Source organism: Arachis hypogaea, chromosome 17, assembly GCF_003086295.3.
Source record: "Arachis hypogaea cultivar Tifrunner chromosome 17, arahy.Tifrunner.gnm2.J5K5, whole genome shotgun sequence".
NCBI lineage: Eukaryota > Viridiplantae > Streptophyta > Magnoliopsida > Fabales > Fabaceae > Arachis > Arachis hypogaea.
Genome location: NC_092052.1, coordinates 88798061 through 88819187, shown reverse-complemented (window position 1 = coordinate 88819187; position 21127 = coordinate 88798061).

Genomic DNA, 21127 nt, shown 5'->3' with positions numbered 1-21127 from the left:
TAGAATGTGAATCACCAAAAAATAGAAAAATCATCTATAAACACTTTAATGAATCTTTTAATCACGTCTGAAAATATGGAGAGCATGCACCCTTGGAATGTTGCAGGTGCATTGCACAATCCAAAGGGCATTCTCCTATAAGCAAAAACACCATATGGACAAGTAAATGAGGTTTTTTCTTGGTCCTTAGGGTCTACAACAATTTGGTTGTAGCCAGAATAACCGTCCAAGAAGCAATAATACTCATGTCCTGCCAATCTTTCAAGCATGTGATCCATGAAAGGTAGGAGGAAGTGATCCTTCCTGGTGGCCTCATTAAGCTTCCTATAATCGATGCACATGTACCAACCGGTCACTGTTCTTGTAGGTATCAGCTCATTCTTCTCATTTGGTACAACAGTGATCCCTCTTTTCTTTGGGACTACTTGCACTTGGCTTACCCAAGGGCTGTCTGAGATCGGGTAAATCACCCCAGCTTGCCACAATTTTAACACCTCTTTTTGGACTACTTCATTCATGGTTGGGTTCAGTCTTTTTTGCTGCTGCCTTGAGGGCTTGGCTCCTTCTTCAAGTAGGATTTTGTGCATGCACATTGAAGGACTAATTCCTTTCAAATCTGCAAGTGTCCATCCTATAGCATTCTTATGTTGTCTCAGTACTTGGAAAAGCTCCTCTTCTTACTCCTCACTCAAGCTTGAATTAATGATCAATGGGTAAGTGTTGTTGTCACCCAAGTATGCATACTTCAAGCTTGGAGACAGGGTCTTCAGCTCTAGTTTTGGTGCCTCTACTTCCTTGTTATCCTTGTGGTTCAGCATGATTGAATTCTCTATGATCTCTTGGGATAATTCTACACCTGATGCTTGTTGCTCTAGCTCCATAATCTCTTCACATTGTTCTTCCTCCAACACTCCTTGAACTATCTCTTCTATGGTATCTACCATCATGCACTCTCCTATGGATTCTTTGGGATAACTCATCGCGTTGAAGACATTGAAGACCATCTTCTCTTCATGTAACCTCAAGACTAGCTCCCCTTTTTGAACATCAATAATGGCTCCAGCAGTAGCTAGGAATGGCCTTCCTAGGATGATAGATGTGTTGGCTTCCTCTTCCATATCCAGCACAATAAAGTCAGCTGGGAAAATAAACTCTCCCACTTTCACCAACAAATCCTCCACTTCCCCATGAGGGAACTTGAATGTTCTATTAGCTAATTGGAGTGCCATCCTTGTTGGTTTGGCTTCCTTAATCTTCATCCTTCTCATCATGGCCCAAGACATGAGATTGATGCTAGCCCCTAGGTCACACAGTGCTTTTTCAATGGTGATATCACCTATGATGTATAGAATTTGGAAACACCCAAGGTCTTTCATCTTCTGAGGAAGCTTCTTTTGTATGATGGCACTGCACTCCTCAATTAACACTATAGTTTCTTTCTCTCCCCAGTTCCTCTTTCTTGTCATGAGCTCCTTTAAAAATTTGGCATAGAGGGGCATTTGCTTTAATGCCTCAGCAAAAGGGTATGTTGATTTGGAGCTTCTTGAAGATCTCTAAGAACCTTGAAAACTGGCTGTCTTTTCCGTCTTTCCTTAGCCTTTTGTGGATAGGGTGCTTGTGGCACATAAGGCTTTAGGACTGGCTTTGATGAGGATGGTGCAGGGGTCTCTTCTTCTTTCCTGTTTTTAGGCTCCTTTGCAACTTCTTTTTCTTGATTGCTTTGATTTGGGGATGCCCCTTCTACAACTTTTCCACATCTAAGTGTGATGGCTTTGCATTTCCCTCTTGGGTTAACCATGGTATCACTGAAAAATGTATGTGTGGGCATTGAAATTTGCTTAGATAAGCTTGTAAGTTGTGCTTCCAATTTTGAAATTGCTGCGCCTTGATTCTTTATGTTTGATCTGCACTCTTCTTGATTGGTATCCATCTTCCTTTTGGCCTGTATTTGTCTATCCAAAACATTGGAAATAGCCCCTGTCAGCTGTGATGACATCTGTGCTATTGCAGCCTCTATTCTTTTAAAATTGCTTTTGATCTCACATGGCTGCATGGTCAAGGTTGACGCTTCTTAGTGGTGGGTATTGTGTGGTTGTTGGGTGGAGTGGTATGATGTATTTTGTGCATTGTGGTAGGGTCTGTTGTTGCTTGCTTGATGGTTGGAGTTATGGTTGTTGTACTGGTTGGATTGGTATGGTTTGGTATGGTCTTGGTTGTGGCTTTGTTGGTTTTCCCATCCAAAGTTTGGGTGGTTCTTCCAACCTGGGTTATATGTCTTGGAATTTGGATCGTATAGTGGTCTAGAAGAATTGTTCACATAATTTGCCTGCTCCCATTCATTTTCAACTTCTGGGGCATCTTCTTCTTGTAGTGGTGCTAGCTGTGCTGCAATCATCTTGTTTTGTGCTAACAAGGCATCCATAGGATTTAGCTCCAGCATTCCCTTCTTTTGAGTCCTTTCTGAAGCATAGAAGTATTCATCTTCAGCTATAGTCTCTATAACATCTATGGCTTCTTTAATGGTTTTCTTCTTGTTGAGTGAACCCCCTGAAGAGTGGCCCACATCTTTCTTTGCCTCATATGATAGCCCTTCATAGAAGATGTGAAGTTGAACCCATTCGTTGAACATATCTGGAGGGCACTTCCTTGTCAAGTCTTTGAACCTCTCTCAGGCCTCATAAAGTGTCTCACCATCTTGTTGTTTGAAGGTCTGCACCTCAGCTCTCAGTCTATTTACTCTCTGTGGAGGGTAAAATCTTGCTAGGAATTTATTTATAACCTCATCCCATGTGGTTAAGCTCTCCTTCGGAAATACTTCCAACCACTTTGCTGCCTTATCTCTGAGTGAGAACGGGAATAAAAGTAGCTTGTAGGTGTCAGGGTGTACACCATTGGACTTTACAGTGTCACAAATTCTCAAGAATGTAGTGAGATGTTGGTTTGGGTCCTCCTGAGCTCCCCTTCCATATGAGCAATTATTCTGGACAAGTGTGATGAGTTGAGGTTTCAACTCAAAGTTGTTAGCATGGATTGTTGGTTTGAGAATGCTGCGGCCATAGTTTCCTGGATTTGGGTTGATGTAGGAGCCTAAGACTCTCCTCTCTTGCCCAATATGATTACCAGCATCTAGACCAATATGGTTTTGTACTTCTTCTTCCATAGTGGCTTCCAGATCTTCCTCTACTACTTCCTCTCCAACTATGCCTTTGCCTCTTGCTTCTCTCCTTAATCTAAGGAGGGTCCTCTCAGGTTCATTATCGAAGGTGGATGAAGTTTCTCCCATTCTACCTGTCATACATTCAACAAACAGCAAGCAGAGGGCAAGTGAAGGAATCACTCTTGTTAGGATTAACGGTTAGCTTGGTTGATGCAATTAATTAAACAGTTAGAAGAATGGAAATATGAACAATGAATAACTAAAATCTAAAGTAAAGTCAAAATAAAACAGAACAGATGAAAAATTAAAGAACAAAAAAAATAACATGGTAATTAAAATGCTTAATCTAGCTCTTCAATTAATTTAATCATTGTCAAATTCAAACCGATCCCCGGCAACGGTGCCATAAAACTTGATGACCGAAATTCACCCTCATATAAAAATAATGAATCCTTTGTTTTGGCAAGCCCACTAAAAATTATCGTCAAGTAATAACCCAGAGTGGAATGGGATCGTATCCACAGAGATTGGTAGATTTGAGCAACTTTAATTGATTGATGAATTAGTCAAGCTAAGCAGAATAGATTGTGATTGCAGAATTATAAAAGTGCAGAAACATAAATGGCTCAAAAGTAAATATAAGCAGCAAAGTGCAGGAATAGGAAATGACAATAATGTAAAGTGTAGAAATGCAAATGACTCAAAAGTAAATGGGAATAGGGATTTGCAGAATATAAAGAAAGCTATAAAGAAAGTGAAAGATAAGAATAGGAGAATTCATTGAGATCAGGAGATGTTGTCTCTTTGGATTAACTCTAGTTCATATCCTCTTCAATCATGCAACTCATTGACCTCTTGGCAATCATGATTGATTGAGCCTCAATTCCTTGGTGACTCACTCTCTCAGATCTTGATCAATATCCAATTCCTTGGTCTAATTGCTCATAAAGAGAGATATGCTTGGTCCTTGATTATACCACACATCATCATAGGTCCAAGTAGAGGGAGGATTATATGTCACGATATCCAAACACCAAAACCCAGATCCTGCTCAAGTGTGAGAAGGGATTTCTAGCATGGTTTCATGTTTTATTTTCCAAGGTTTCCATGAAACCTATTTTGCATTCAACCCATTTTTCAAGCTGATTGAACACTAGCATTAAAACGAAATTCCTTCTAGCAAATCAAAGAGAAGATGAAGAGAAGAAGAAATTTACTATCATTAATCCATCAAGTACAACAGAGCTCCATCTCTCAATGAGAGGGAATTTAGCTACTCAGATCTTAGAGAAAAGTACAAGAGATGGAAGAGATGAAAGAGTGAAAAGTAAATCTAACTATAGCTAATAGCTTAACTGCTTAACCCCTCTCCTAGTACTTCCAGGGGTTATTTATACTACTCTTAGCACTAGAAAATAAATAAAATACAAAAGTGAAAAGAAAAAATACAATTTGGAGGGAAAAGAAACTCAATAAACGTGATCTTCCAGCTGGCGTGTGACTGCCGCTTCAGTGGCGTGCCACGCCCAGCTCTAAATCTGGCTTGGCGTGCCATTCTCAACTCCTCAAGTGGCACGCCCTCCTTCATAGGCGTCCCTGGCGTGCCATGCCTTCGAGCCCAAGTGGCACGCCCAGGGTTCTTTAAGCACCTGTGTAGCCTGGCGTGCCACGCCTTCGACCTCAAGTGGCATGCCTAGGCCTTCTCCTCTCATTATGTGTGCTTGGTCTTTCTCTCTGGAAAACTGAACTAGCGTGGCACTCCCAGGTTCTGGCGTGCCATGCCCATTTGTGTGCTTAGTTCTTTCATTGGCATGCCACGCCCAGAACTCAAGTGGCATGCCCAGGTCTTCTTCTTGTTGATGGGTGATATTGGCACACTGAAGTGAGAAACTAACTGGCAAGAGCACCGGGTCGTACCAAGTAGTACCTCAGGTGAATGAGAGTCGATCCCACGAGGATTGATGGATCAAGCAGTGTTCATACCCTGGGTCGAGCTATGCGACCTGGGCTGATTGAAGACAAAAGTGACCGACCTCCTTAGGTCAGGTCCCCCGACCTCTCCTTTAAAGAGTTCGGCCAAATCACCATAAGAAGCCCAAGCAAGCCCAAACGAAGGGACACAGCCCAATCTAAAGGCAGCCAAAGCCTAGAAAGATAAAGGCGGTTCCCCTTAAAGATAAGATGACTTCACTCAAAGATAAGATAAGATAACTAACTTATCTCAAAGGGAGGTCACTCCACATTACTATAAATACATTGGAGCACCCAGGAATAACTGGTACTCTGATTCTACAAAAAATACTTGCTCAAAGCCCATGCTAACTTAAGCATCGGAGTCTCTTGCAGGTACCACCACCCTCCGGTGACCAAGAATCAGCAGCACCACTAGAGTCAACAAGTCAGACACAACAGCTCCGGCCACCACAGCAGATCTCGTCCGAGATCGACCTTCAGTTTCAGGTAACCCTCGGAACATTAGCGCCGTTGTCGGGGAACCTGGAAGTCATCCCATCATCATGGCGGACAACCTTGACAATGATCACAACTCAAGTTTGGAATAAAGAACCCCGCTTAAAAATACGGTTGCCACATCAAAGGATGTGCCTCAAACCAAGGGAGACAAGCAATCTCCAAACACCGAAATCTTGGATGCCCTACAAGCTCAATAGGATCATCTCAAACAGCTCGAAAAAGAGGTCGAGCATCAACGGAAAGCCGAGAGGGACCTCCAGAGAGAAACTAGGCGACGTCGAGAGCTAGAAGACAAGCTCCTAAAGCTCGAGGCTGATCTCAAAGCTAAAACCGTTCAGTCCAGTCACGATGATAGCTCCCAGAAGGACCAACATCCCTTCACCAAAGAGATCATGAAAGCTAAGGTTCCAAAGGATTTTAAAGCTCCCGACATGACCCCATATGACGGTACCTCTGATCCAAGCCATCATCTCAGCAATTTTAGAAGCAGAATGTATCTTACTGACGCCTCGGATGCCATTCGATGCAAAGCCTTCCCAACCACCCTAACAAAGACATCAATAAAGTAGTTCGACAGTTTGCCTCCTAGCTCCATCACGAGTTTTGACGACTTAGCCAGAAAATTCCTTGCCAGATTCTCCATCCAGAAGGACAAAGCCAAACACGCCCCGAGCCTATTAGGGATCAAGCAAGGAGATCGAAAAAGTCTTCGCAACTACATGGAAAGATTCAACAAAGCGTGTCTGGACATACAAAGTCTGCCAACAGAAGCAGCCATCATGGGTCTCATCAATAAACTGCGAGAGGGATCCTTTAGCCACTCCATATCAAAAAAGCATCCAACATCTCTAAACGAGGTACAAGAACGGCATAAAAGTATATTAACATGGAGGAGAATTCTCGACTAGGAAAAATCTCAAACCTGGATTCTCCTACTCCTCTCGGGACAAGGATAAAGAGTCCAAGAAAAAGGAAGATCAACCTAGTGAGAAGCCTAGAAAATACCACAATTACACCCCTCTTTAGGTGTCTCTTGCAGATGTTTACCGAGAAATATGCAACACTGAGAAGATCCCACCACCCAGCCCAATCAAAAACAAAAGAGGAGGGGGAAGTCGGACAGAGTACTGTGAATACCACCGAATTTATGGACATCCTACTAATGAGTGCTTCAACCTAAAGAATGTCATAGAGAAATTGGAATGAGAAGGGCGACTAGATTGGTACTTAGCCAACAAAGCGGATGAACCAAGAAAAAGAAGAAGGGACGAAGAAGTCGGACGGGTTGAACGACCACCCCACACTCCTGAGAGACATGTTCATATGATAAATAGAGGATTCACAAGAGGAGTGATCTCAAATCATCTCGCAAAAGACACCTTAAAGAGGTATATCATGTCGAAGAGAGAGGTCATCCGACCTCTCCACTATTACTTTCACCCAAAAAGATGCAACAGGCATCATCCCGAGGCATGATGATCCCATGGTCATTACTATCATATTGGACAACGTTAATCTCCACAGAACACTGGTAGACCAAGGAAGCTCTGCGGATATCTTGTTTAAATCCACCTTCGATAAAATCGGTTTGCAAGATAAAGAGCTCAGAGCATATCCAAATAGCTTGTTCAGACTGGGAGATACTCCAATCCAACCACTTGGATATATCTCACTACACACAACCTTTGGAAAGGAAACCCGGTCAAGGACACTCAACATAGACTATATCGTAGTCGACGTGAGCTTACAACGCCCTAATAGGTCGGGCAACACTGAACCAACTCACCGCGGTAGTCTCGACTCCACATTTGTGCATGAAGTTTCCAACCTCGGAAGGGATCGCCACGATAAAAGGAGACAAAAAAATTGCGCGACGCTAATACAATGAAAGTTTGAACTTTAAAGGAAACCCCAAAGGAGAGGAAATCAACACCATTGAACTCGGGGGAGTTTGAGTTCGCGAGCAACTTCGTCCACAACTTGAAGGCGAGACTGAAGAAGTCCAAATCGGCAATGCCCGGGATAAGACAATAAATGTTGGGGCAACCTTAAAGGGAGACTTAAAGGAGCCTCTGATACAGTTCCTAAAGGATAATGCCGACCTCTTTGCATGGAAGGCCGTAGACATGCCGAGCATAGATCCCAAACTAATGTGCACAAAATGGAGGTATACCCAAGATCTCGGCCAGTGCACTAAAAGCGTAGGAAGCTCGAACCGGAAAGGTCCCAAGCTGTGGAAGAGCAGGTACAAGCCTTACTGGAGGTAGGATTCATAAGGGAGGTCAAATATCCACTATGGCTAGCCAACATTGTCTTGGTAAAAAAGTCAAATGGGAAGTGGTGGATGTGCACCGACTACACCGATCTCAATAAAGCCTGCCCAAAAGATCCCTACCCACTCCCAAGTATAGACACTCTAGTAGATGCCTCTTCCGGATACAAGTACCTCTCCTTCATGGATGCTTATTCAGAATACAATCAAATCCCGATGTATCCACCCGACCAAGAAAAGACCTCGTTCCTAACCCCAAAAGCAAATTACTGCTATATCGTCATGCCATTCGAGCTCAAAAACACAGCAGCTACCTACCAAAGATTGATGAACAAAACCTTTGTAGACCACATTGGAAAACTAATGGAGGTTTACGTAGACGATATGCTGGTAAAAACACAAAGTGAGGAATCCCTGTTCCTGACCTCACCAAAGTGTTCGACACCATCAGAAAGCATGGTATGCGACTTAATCCCACAAAATGCACCTTTGCGGTAGAAGCCGGCAAATTCTTGGGCTTCATGCTCACGCAAAGAGGAATTGAGGCGAACTCAGATAAATGCTGCAACGTCCCGTCCACAAAATACCTTTCTTAAGTCAGGGTATTTATACTAGAAAGAACATTACGTAACCTTTTCTAGTATTAACTACTTAATTATTGAGCCTTTGTATCGAAATCATGTTTTAGTTTTAATAAAATGCCAGAAAATTTTGTTTTTATTCACTAAAGTCATGTTTCAAAGATTTCCAACAAATAATAATAACATAAATATTATTAATAAAATAAAATCTCAAGGGATAACAGCGAGGGGACTCTATGAAAGCAATTAAAACCATAAAGAAAACCTACTAATCGCTCGCAGCTTCAAATTGCGTCTTCAAACCTATCACTGAAAGGGTGGAAAATTTAGGGGTGAGAACCAAACCAGAAGTTCTCAGTAGAGGTCGAGAATGCCGTAAAAGTAAAGAATAAATCGCAAATAGTTAATTTAGTTCAACAATATTCATTTTCATTAATTATATAAAACTCTTTGAAATTACGTTGAAAGAGAATTGGGTATTAGCTTATGTAAATCTCGGTATGAATAGTCAGCCTGTCCCAGACATAGGTTCATTAAGTCTATGCTGAACCAGTATGACTTTTCATATAATACCTAACCCTAAGCGAAATTCAAAAATAGGCAAGTAGAACACAAATAGACAAATAGAACACAAACAAACAAAACAAGGAACAAAAAAAAGCACAGAAATATCATAGAGAATAATGCACAAACAAGATGATGCATGTCTAGCCATAGTGCAGGTAATGAGCTCATCTGTCGGTTTCTACCCGCTCCCGACGTAACCCAGCATTACTAGCCGGATATGGCTTTCCTGTTGGCTATACCCCTGTGTACAGGAAATAACCCATCTGCCACCACAGGGTCCACTGCACGGAGAAAATAACACATCGGCCACTGCAAGGATGTATGCCGACACACCTTCTGTATACAGGAAAAAACCCTCTACCACTACAGAAATGGAACAGGTGGTCACGGTACTTCTGTGGCAGGAAATAACTCCTCTGCCTTACAGAAATGAAATATGGATCTGTACCGCAGGAAAGCATTCTCAGTGGTCGCACCACCATTTATCTGACTGCCTTCATGCAGCAGATGAATATATAAATATCTCTAAAATTGCCTTAGTGCAACAAATGAATAATCAACATCTCTTGGGTTGCCTCAAGCAACAAATAAACAAACATTTCTTGGTTGCCTCAATGCAACAGATCATCAGACAATAAGTACTTTACTCTTTCCTTTTTTTCCATAATTGCAAATACGCAAGCGGGACAAGACCCACGCCCTTGCCAACAATCTCATAAACCAAATAATCTTTTCAAAAGAATCAGTAAAGTCATCGTCTTTAAACAAGCCTTAAGTATTCATTTTGATTAAGTCCTTGTACTTTTATAAAATTCGGACATGATCTATTCTGAAAATAGGACTTAACCACCCTTACGGGTCCAAACCAAACAATTTACCAAATTCTTTTCAACCTTTTCAGCATCACATCAATCCAGAATCAAACAAATTTCAACATTTAATCAGCCATATAACGCTAATGTTCATCTTTATTTTATGAACTCATAACTGTCACTAAGACATCCTCAACACTCTATCTTCTTTTCTATTTTAAATATAGAAAATAAACTTGGAATTGTGCAAACTTTATGTCTAGGCGTTCATCTTTAAATAAGCTTTCTAACAAACCAGAGATCATAATTTTCTGATTTCTTTAGCCTTAGGAATAGAGGAAAAACCGTGACTACTCTACAGTGCATAAAACCAGAAAAACAACAGCAGCATGTGATATTCAAAATTCAATATAAAATCCAAGTTAAATCCAATGACTTTAAAAATTAGTATAGTTCAACTTCACTCATCCCGGTTTGTTTCTCAATTGGTTTTGAGTTAATACCATTTTTAATGAAGAAGTTACATAACCTGGAATTTAAGTAAAAATAAGTCAGAATCTCTTTTAGAAACCAACAAGCTTAGTACCTTTCAATTTGAATAACTTTTATTACAAAACTCCAATTAAGTAAATTTTGGTTTGGAACTCCTAGCTCATCAAGAAATAAGTGTGTTCTAGTTGCAACCCAATAACTATTCAATTCTAAGAGTTACAAGCATTGGAAGTTGATGCATTGCTTGCTGAAATCTGTTTCTTTCCAGCTTTGACCACCAATATTCAAAAATTCACAACTCCCAATCCTTAACTCCTAAAATTCTGAAGCTTTAGAGAAATAAACTAAGTTAATCAAATTTTATAACAAAATTAGTTTTGCTCCAAAACTCAGCTCATAGAAATCGCAGCAAGACAAACAAGTTGCTGCCCTGTTTGTACTTTTCTGCTGCAGGACAGATTTATCGACCTAACTTCAAAAAATCGCCATAAATTGTGTATTTAATGAAAATGCCTCAAATTTTCCAGTCCAGCTCTATACATTCCTATAGAAGATATCTCTGGTACAGGTTGAGAGATGGATCGAGAACTTGCGGGTTGAGGCAGATGCCGGATCGCTTGACTGGAGCAATGGGGGATGTACCTGCAAAGACGCTCCGACGCTCAAGTCAGAATGGATCTGAGAGGTATAAGGTGTGAGGAATGAATGAATACCTGGGGGGACCTGGGTCCTCTTATTTATAGGTGGTGATAGTTATCTTATCTTATCTTATCTGAGTAAGATAAGATAGGTGTTTGAATTCGAAAGTCGGTTGGGGGCTCTAGTCGGGCCAGTTCCTGGCCTTCTAGAGGGTTTTGATGGTCCAGACCCAGGTGGCCGGGTTTGGGTTTTATCCCAGGTCATGGATCTGTGGGCCGGATCTATAACAGTTACCCCGCAGCGGGAGAGCGAACGAGGTCGGTCTGTCGCTGGGAGATATGGTTTCGACCGTGAGCTAGGTCGGTTTGTCGCTGGAAGATGTGGTCTTGACCGTGCGCGAGGTCTCTAATTCCTCTTGGGTAGTCGTTTGACTCTTTTTGACGAGAGGTCGGTTTGCCGGCCCCGGTCTTTTAAGGTCGTGCCAAAGATTTGCCTGGCCGTTTTGGTCTGACGCGACTCTTGTTTTTAGGCGTCTTTCCTCTATTGCCCCTACGAGCCATTTTATTGTTCAGGGCTATTCGCGTCTTTGTTCCCCCTTTTGAAATCGTTTTGGCTTTCCTTCTTACTTCCCTCGTTCATTTTATTTTTCTTTCGTTTTCTCTTCTGAAGGAAAAATCTCCTTCTCTCTATGCCATTTTCTGGTGTTCTTTCGAGGTTGAGTTTCTGCTTCCCAGCTTCATTTTCCAGGCTCGTTTTCTGCATTATCAGGTTGGTATTCCTCTGTTCTGTCTTGCTTTCACTCTTGTGATGATTCGTTGTTTTGCATTTGCTATGCATTGTTTTGCCATTTTTTTTTGTAGGTCGGTCTAAGTGTAGTAGCGTCGTAAGTTGGCGGCGTTCCATGTTCTTGGGATTTCGTCGCCGTTAAGTCGTTCAAGCTTGTATGCTCCCTTTCTGATTGTGGCTTTGATTTTGTATGGTCCTTCCCAGTTGGGGTGAGTTTCCCTTCCCCTGGGGTCGGGGTTCCGATATCGTTTCGTCGTAAGACGAGGTCGTTGGGTATGAATTCCCGTCGGATAACGCCGTGGTTGTACCTTAGGCTGATTCTTTGTTTTAGGGCTAGCTTTCTGACATGGGCTATGCTTCTTTCTTCATCGATGAGGTCTCGTTCTGCATCTTCGTCGTTACCCCCGACCATTCTTCTTGGGCTGGGGTCTCCTATCTTTACTGGGATGACGGCCTCCACGCCGTATGTTAATCGGAAAGGGGTTTCCCCGATGGTCATCTGAGGGGTTGTTCGATATGACCATAAGACTTATCCGAGTTCGTTGGCCCATAGTCCCTTGGCCTCGTCGAGCCACTTTTTGAGCCCTTTGACGATTATTTTGTTTGCGGATTCCACCTGCCCGTTTGTTTGAGGGTGTTCTACGGAACTGAAACGGTGGGATACATGTAGCCCTTCTAGGAATTCTCTGAATTTTCTATCGATGAATTGGGTTCCGTTGTCCGAATTGACAATCTCGGGGATTCTGAACCGGGTTATGATCTGTCGCCAGAGGAATTTTTGGCATTGGGTTGCCGTGATGGAGGCCAGGGTTCGGCCTCGATCCATTTAGTGTAATAATCTACGGCGACGATGAGATAACGGAGTTGACCTGGTGCCGTAGGAAAGGGCCCGACGAGGTCGATTCCCTAGGTACCGAATGGCCATTCCGCGATATAATGCTGAGTTGGTGCGGGGCGACTTGGTGGATGTTGGCGTGCTTTTGGCATTTGTCGTAGTTTTTTACCAGCTGCATGAATCCCGGATGACCGTGGGCCAGAAGTTTCGGCCCTGATGATTTTCTAGGCTAGGGTTTTACCCCCGATGTGTTGGCCGCAGCAGCCTTCATGTATTTTGCGAGTATGTAGTCCGTGTCCTCGGCTCAATGCATTTGAGAAGGGGTTGCGAGAATCCGCGCTTGTATAGTTGTCCTGCGATGACCGTATAATTGGCGGCTTCTCTTTTTGTCCGTTTCTCCTCCTTGGGGTCTTCTGGCAGTGTTCCGTTGAGGAGGTATTGTAGGATAGGGTGGGTCCATGATCATTGGTTGGAGTGTGTCAGACAGGCATTAGTCGTGGTCGATATGGATGGTGACTTAATGACTTCCTGAATTAGTGACTTGTTGCCGCGTCCTGGTCTGGTGCTGGCTAGCTTAGAGAGGAGGTATGCCCTGGCATTTTGTTCTCTAGGAACGTGTTGTATGGTCATGTGATTTAATCCTTCTTTCAGTTTGTTTACCTTGGCAAGGTACTGTTGGAGTAGAGGATCTCACGTTTGGTAGTCTCCGTTAATCTGGGAACTGACTACCTGGGAATCGGTATTTACTTCTAGGACCTTAGCTCCGACCTCCTTGGCTAGGGCTAGGCCTGCCAGGAGGGCCTCATATTCAGCTTGATTGTTTGAAACTGGGAACTTGTATCATACTGACGGTTCGATTACGACCCCGTTTTGGCTTTCGAGTATGACTCCGGCCCCTCCGGAGGTGACGTTTGATGAGCGTCAACATGCAGTTTCCATGAATCGGGGGTGGGGTTTCCCGGCGTCATCTCGGTGATGAAATCGGCCATAGCTTGTTCTTTGATTGCGTTTCAGGGTTCAAACTTGATTTGGAACTGGACAGCTCGATGGCCTGCTAGCATTCTTCTTGCTAGGTTTTCTAGGCATAGGAAAATATTGTCGCAAGCACCGGGAAGCCGTGAGGAGCGCGAAGGCTAGTTTTTCTAGGCGTGAGTAGCGGGTTTCTGTGTCTTGTAGGGCTTTGCTTATGAAGTATATGTGTTTTTGTTCTTTTTTCTCGTTTTCAAGGATGAGTGCTGCTGTGAGTGACTCTTCCGTTATGGAGAGGTATAGGTAAAGGGTCTCCCTGGTTAGGGTTTGGCGAGAATTGGTGGTTCCGCCAGGACTCTTTTGAAGTGTTGGAATGCTTCTTCATATTTTGCTTCCCATTTGAAGGGGGCTCCTTTCTTCATCAGTTTGAAGAAGGGAATTGCTTTTTGTGCCGATGCTCCGAGGAAGCGGGATAGCGCAGTGAGCCGGCCGGTGAGCTTTTGGATGTCGTGAAGGTTTTTTGGGCTTGTCATGTCGAGGATGGCGCGACATTTCTCTGGGTTGGCTTCAACTCCGCGTTGCGTGATCATAAAGCTGAGGAACTTTTCTGCCTCCATTTCGAAGGCGCATTTTGTCAGGTTGAGTCGCATTCGTGCTTTCGTAGAGTGTTCATTATGAGCATGAGGTCGCTGATGAGTTGCTCTCCGGATTCGGTTTTGGCGAGCATGTCGTCTATATAGACTTCTAACTTGGTCCCAGACAGATTTTGAAATATCTTGTTGACAAGCCTTTGGTATGTTGCTCCGGCGTTCTTCAGGCCGAAGGGCATGACTGTGTAGCAGTACATCCCGTCGGGGCTTGATGATTAGACTTTCGTGTGGTTTAGAATTCACAAATGAATTCTCGTTGCAAGTATAGTTTCTAAACCAAACAATAGTCCTTTCATACAAAAATTTGTTTGTCACAAGTAACAAACCCCTAAATTTATAAACTGAAGTATTGGAACCTCGGGTCGTTCTCCCTAGGAATTGCAACAAGTGTCTTGTTATTGGTTATGAGATATTTTGGGGTTTTTGAGATGATGGACAAGAATTATAAATGGCAAAGGAAATAAACTAACAAAAAGGTCTTGGCAAGGTTAGGTGGTCAAGGATCTCTATCCTAATCACTAACCACAACATGAGAATTGGCAATGATCAATCCCACTAAGTTAACCCCTAACTAATAGTAGAGGAAAGTCAAGTGAGCTATATCAATCCAAGTCCATAAGTCCTAGTTCTACACCAAATCAATTAGTGAGATCTAGAGTTAATGGCTCCCAATCATCAATTACTTGGACATGAGTAACTTAAGAGTTCCTATGTTACCTTCCCAAGCCAAGAGCACTAAAATTCTACTCTAAAATCTAACTAAGCATTTTAACAAACACTTGGAAGGCATAAAAGGAAATCATAGTAAAATAACAAGGAAAGTAAATCTACACTACTCAATTGCAAGGAATTAAACAACACAAATCAAATTAACAATAAAGGAACATGAATCATAAATTACATTAAAGGAAAATGGAAGAACAAAAGTGCATCAACATAAAAGTAGAGAATTACAAGAATTAAATGCTAAACTAGAGAGAAGAAAGGTAGAAGAAGAGGGATTGCAATGAGAAAAGTAAATCAAAGCACGAAATTAAACTAGATCTAAGATGGAAATATCTAAGAACCCTAATTCTAGAGAGAAGAGGGAGCTTCTCTCTCTAGAAACTAAACTACATGATGCTAAGATACCAAAAAATCGCTCTCCTCTTTGATCAAACTTTAATTCTATATGAAATAGTATTAGAAATGAGTTGGGTTGGGCCCAAAGTGCTTCAGAAATCGCTGGGGGCAATTTCACTTTAGTGGGAAACGGGCATCATCGGTGCGCACGCGTACATGGTGTGTGCGTGCCCCTATACGCAGAGCAAAATATGGCAAATTTTATATCATTTTGAAGCCCCGGATGTTAGCTTTCCAACGCAATTGAAACTTCCTTATTTGGACCTCTGTAGCTCAAGTTATGGTCAATTGAGTGCGAAGAGGTCGGGCTTGACAGCTTTCCGGTTCCTTCATTTCTTCAAGTGTTCTCCCGCTTTGCATGCTTTTCTCCTCACTCCTTCCATCCAATACTTGCCCTATGAACCTGAAATCACTCAAAAAATATATCAAGGCATCAAATGGAATTAAAGTGAATTGAATTTAGCTATTTTAAGGCCTAAAAAGCATGTTTTCACATTTAAGCACAATTCAAGGGAGAATTATAAAACCATGCTATTTCATTGAATAAATATGGGAAAAGGTGATAAAATCCCCTCAAATAAGCACAAGATAAACCACAAAATTGGGGTTTATCAAATCTCCCCACACTTAAACTAAGCATGTCCTCATGCTAAAATCAAGAAAGAAGCAAAGGGACATCAACATTTATTCAATGCAAACTAACTACATGCAACCTATCTATATGCAATCTATCTACATGAATGCATCCACTTAGTCAAAATAAATCAATTCCCAAGAATACATATACAAACACAAGGGCTAAGGCAATAGCAATCACTCAACCCACAATTGAATTGAATTATTAAAAAGATTTTACAAACTTGCAAGAAAAGAGATGATCATGGGTGGAAACATGTAATTGAGCAATCGAACCCTCACCGAATGTGTATCCGCTCTAGTCACTCAAGTGTATGGGGTTAATTCACTCAATCCTCCCCTAATCATGTTTTTCAAGATTTGTTTTTCATCTAACAATCAACAATTATTTCATGCATGCATACAAATATCATGAGGACTTTCCATAGGTTGTAATGGGGTCAGGGTCAAGCTAGGATGCATATGGTCAAGTGGGCTTGATATTTGAATCTTTGATTAACTTAAACTTCCCACCTAACCTATGACAACCTATACAATTCTAAACAAACCTAACGACCCATTCTTCACTTTTTCACACACTCATGTATTCTCTTTTTGATCACCACCCATATGCATTGACTTTTACTGAACCTTACTTTGGGGCATTTTGTCCCCTTTTTATTGCAATTCTTTGTCTTTCTTTTTCTATTACTATTATTTATTTTAATTTTTTTTGAGTCATTAAAGTTTTTTTTCTTTTCAAACTAAAATATATACACAAGAACATCAATGCATATGGTTTACACATGATTAATACATGAGTATGTACCCAATTCCCAAGATTCTCAACACAAGTACAAAAATACAGTTTTATCTCTACCCAATGTTCCCAACTCTCCCAAAATGAAATGATAAACACTCTCACTAGCCTAAGCTAATCAAAGATCCAAATTAAGTGATATTTATTGTTTTTCACTTAGGCTTGTAATGTGCTACAATTAAGAACAAATGGGTTAAGCATAGGCTCAAATTGGTTATCAACGAAAGATAAAAGGTAGGCTTATTTGGGTAAGTAAGCTATTTGAATAATGGCCTCAATCATATAAATGCATGTATACATAAAGTAATGGACATAAAGAATCAAAAAAATCAAAGATTACAATCATAGGAAGAGAATAATGCACACAAGAATGAAAGTAAGTGGTTATGTATGATGTAACCACACAATTAGGCTCAAATCTCACATGCTTGTGTTCTTAGCTCAAAACATGATCGACAAAGTGTATAATTCAAGCAAGTTCTAAAAAATTTTTTTCTTTTCAATTGGGGTGCCCTATAGATAAAATCCTTGGAAAATATCATGATTTTGACTAAGCTTAATATATACATATGCATTGCAACCAAAAATCCTAAAAGACCTAAAAATGAAATGCAAAAGTGTTGGATTAGAAATTTGTCACCCAAAAATGCCGAGCGGTTGGACGACCTCCCACACTTAAAAGTTTGCACCGTCCTCGGTGCATCCAAAGATGAACAAGGGGGTTCGACAACTTTCCTAGTTGCTACCTTCAGTTGGTAGGTCAACCGGTGCTGCGTGTTCTTCTCCCACTTCCATTTTCTCTTATGATGATTCATCCTGAACATAGAAAACAGGAGATAATAAGACAAGTAAATGTACAAGCAAGGAAGCATGGATTGTTGGAATGAGGTAAATCACTAGAATTGAGTGAGTGAATTGGTGTGACATTAATGAAAAATAAGTGTATGGGTCCTAACTTGCATGCGGTTTAGAACTCACACTCTAGTATTTAGAAACCATGTCACAATTATACAAAAGAAGACATACATTTCACTCATTCTAGTGTGCTTGAAATACTTTAAAAGACTTGTAGGTGAAGTCAACCACAGAAGTAGCGAAGAGGCATGGAAGCATTCAAGCAATTAATCAAGCAATTGTGAAATTGGATAATGCATGGACATTGATTGATGTGTAGGTAGACTTAGTGAACAAAATGGTACATGAAACTCACACAACAATCAATGATACATATTAAAGTTGATGCAACACCTAAGTGACATAGAGGTGAAACACATTGATGCTATGGAACTTAGGAAAAAGAAGATAGAAGTGGAAATCAATCTCATAGCAAGCATGGCCCACAAAGCTTTACAAAGCTCAAAAATATGTCACTAGGTAAGCTTTGATCCAATTTCATAATTCCACAATCTCAATGCATGAAATTGGTGATGGTCACTTAGAACAAGCATCCTAAAAAAATGCATTGATAATGTACAATTGCCTAACAATAGATGATGAATGAATGGTGGCCAAAACATGAAATTCAAAGAGGTACGATGCATGAAGGCAATGTAACCAGTACTTGGTATTCAAAAGTGTTAAACATGAAAAATTCCAAACCAAGTAATAAATTGAAACCTCAACAAAGGAATCCAACAATGACAATAACGACAATGATGTTAAACTAACATCCCATTAGTAATAAGCAGCAGTAAATGGTAAACAAGATTAGGAATCCAACACTTATAATGAAAAACAAAAGTTAAACTAACTAAAAGAAATGGTGTTACATGATGCTTGGTAGTGTTGGATGATGATTGAAGGGTGGAAAGAGAAGAGAAGATGGAAAGAAATGGAAAGAGGAGAAGAAAAGAAGGTGAGTGAAACAGGGCAATCCACGCGTGTGTGTCATGTGCGTGTAAGCGTGGATTGATGAAAATAGAAGCGACGCATACGCGTACAGCGCGCGTACGCATGCATGGCAGAGCAGAGAGTTGACGCGGATGTGCATGGTACGCGTTCGCGTGCCCTGGGGCACAAAGTTGGCACACTTTAGGCACAACTCTCGGGTGAATGTATGGGTGGTGGAAAAAATCAATCCACGCGTACGCGTACATGGCGCGTCCGCGTGGATGGCTGAAATTGCTTGATTCACGCGTACGCGTGAAGTGCGCGTGCACGTGGGCGGTGCTCTGTTTTTCAAAATTTTTCTATGTTTTTGCACCAAACCAAGCATTCCCAACCTCCAAACAACTACCGAAACATCACAAAACCTTATTTGACCTACTAGACTCCCAATTAAACTCAACTAATCAAACAAAACATGAAATTAAACCTAAATTACCAATATTTACAAAGAGGAAAAGGGAAAGATGTTACCATGGTGGGGTGTCTCCCACCTAGTACTTTTGTTTATTGTCCTTATGTTGGACTTATGGGGAGCTCCTCATCAAGGTGGCTTGTGCTTGAAGCCATCTTGGAACATCCACCAATGCTTGGTTCTCCATTGTGCCTCAAGATTCCTTATCATTTGCACCAAGTGTTGATGGAGTTCTTCACAAGTTTGGCTCCCAAAATTGATTTTCTCCTTGTAATCCGGGGTCCCACACTTTGTTTTCACACCCGTCTTGAAGTTGACTCTCATTATTAGCCCATCCGGGTGGTGAGCAAGGTGAATTCTCTATAAAGTGACCAACAATCCTTCTAGACCCATCTAGGTGAGCACTACTCCAACCTTTATATCTCATGTTTGATGCATCAACCATAAACGAGCCTTGATTTGCAACGCCAACCATGAAACATCTTTCTTTTACGCTTCATCCCACAAAGCATCCTAATAAAGCTAATAGAAATGAGTTTTACCCACTCAAATGAACATGTACATGGCAACCTAGGCAAAGGTGATTCCAAGGGTCTTGACAAAGCGTATTCAATTCCCATCCTTGTCTTTCTAAGGACTTCCACCTCTTCACAAGATCTCTTAATTTCAATCCTTTGTTCAATAATTTTATCTAAACCTTTTCCCTTACTCAAATCATAAATGGGAGGACGAGAGAGATTTACCTCCACATTGCTTTCAAATACAATGGGGGAAGGTTCTTCATGTTCAAAGGATTCTTCACCACTAAGACTTGGTGCTTGATCTTCCTCACCAAGGGAACTCAATTCTTGCTCTATCCCATCCAAGGCTTCATATGGAATATGCCTTGGAAGGTGTGCACTTTCCTCCCTAGCATCAATTTCAATCATCTTGGAGGGGTTTTCTTCAACTCTATGTTCCCAAGGAGGTTCCTCATCTCCTAAGTCTTCAACCATCTCTTCCTCTACTTCAACAATTATGGCTTCCTCCAATTGTTCCAATACAAAGAAACTTCTCTTATTCTTCACTAATCTCTCCTTCATGTTATGCTCTTCATTTGATTCTCCACATGTAGCCATGGAAGTTCCTTGAGTGTTTAAGCATTGGGATGCTAACCAGTTTACCACCTCATCTAAGGCAACCGTGAATTGTTCTACATCCCTTTTCATCTCCTCTTGTCCTTGAACAAGAACATTAAGGATATCATCCATTGGAGGTTGGGGTGAATGGAAGGGTTCATCAATTTGGGGGAAGGATTCAGAGTCGGAAGGTGGTTCTTCTTGGTAGAGTTGTGGTGGTCTAATGTTTTCCCTTTTTTCCATTTGTTGCACAACACACTCCATGGTTGCTTGGAATTATTCCAATGTCTCCTTGAAACGATCCCTTGACTCTTGCTCCTCTTGGATATCATGAGTAGGATCATATGGCTCTTGGATTGAAGGACATGAGTATTCTTACATAGGAGGTTGTGGTGGAAAGTAGAGTTCATCTTGTGGTTGGAAATTTTCATACATTGGAGGTCGTTCATCTTGGTAATAATATGGAGGGGGTGGCTCTTAAAAATGTTGATGTTGCAATAGTGGTGGCTCTATATGTGGTTCATATGGCTCATATGGTTGTTGGTAGGATAGATATGGATTAGGGTTATATGAAGATGGTTGGTGAAAGGTGGCTTGTGAGTATGGTTGATGGCTATGTTGAGGATATGGCTCATAGGTGTATGGTGGTGGTTCTTGGAAGTCACAAGGGGATTCACCATAACCATTGGATTGGTATGCATCATAGAATGGCTCTTCTTCATAGTGCATTGGTGGAAGTTATTGCCAAGAGGATTGATCATATGCATATGGCTCCTCTCACCTTCGGTTATCCCATCCTTGATGCACATCTTCATTGAAGTTCTCATTTCCTACAACATAGTTGTAATCGCACTCATAGCCAAAGTGAGAATTCATAGTGAAAAGTGAAAATAAGAAACAAAAGCTAACAAGAAATAATGA